The sequence below is a fragment of the Mandrillus leucophaeus genome, unplaced genomic scaffold, assembly GCF_000951045.1.
Source record: "Mandrillus leucophaeus isolate KB7577 unplaced genomic scaffold, Mleu.le_1.0 Scaffold43, whole genome shotgun sequence".
Classification (NCBI taxonomy): Eukaryota; Metazoa; Chordata; class Mammalia; order Primates; family Cercopithecidae; genus Mandrillus; species Mandrillus leucophaeus.
Window position 1 is genome coordinate 1,069,727 of NW_012104587.1, and position 470 is coordinate 1,070,196.

Here is a 470-nt window from a genome sequence, read left to right on the forward strand (position 1 = left end):
CAGCTAATTTTTTTGTATTTTTAGTAGAGACGGGGTTTCATCATATTAGCCAGGCTGGTCTCAAACTCCTGACCTCAGGTGACCCAACCGCCTCAGACTCCCAAAGTGCTGGAATCATAGGTGTGAGCCACTGTGCCTGGCCAGACCTTGGTAAATTTTACACACACACACATATATACACACACACTCATTTGAACATCTATCAACCCAATGATGTAGGCACTATTTTTAACCCACTTTTACAAATGATAAAATTGAGTTTATATAAACTGAGTAATTTTCATAGGGTTCAATAGCCCATAGACATGGATCTGAACCCTCCTAGCCGTGGGCTTTGCCGCTGGACCTTCCCACTCCTTAGGGTTGGAGGCAGAGGTGGCATCAGGGGCTTCCCCACCATTTTGGGTGATGGAAGTGAGAGCCATTGTCGCCCTCAGCTGGGACTCAGCCAGACCTGCCAAGGTGTCTCT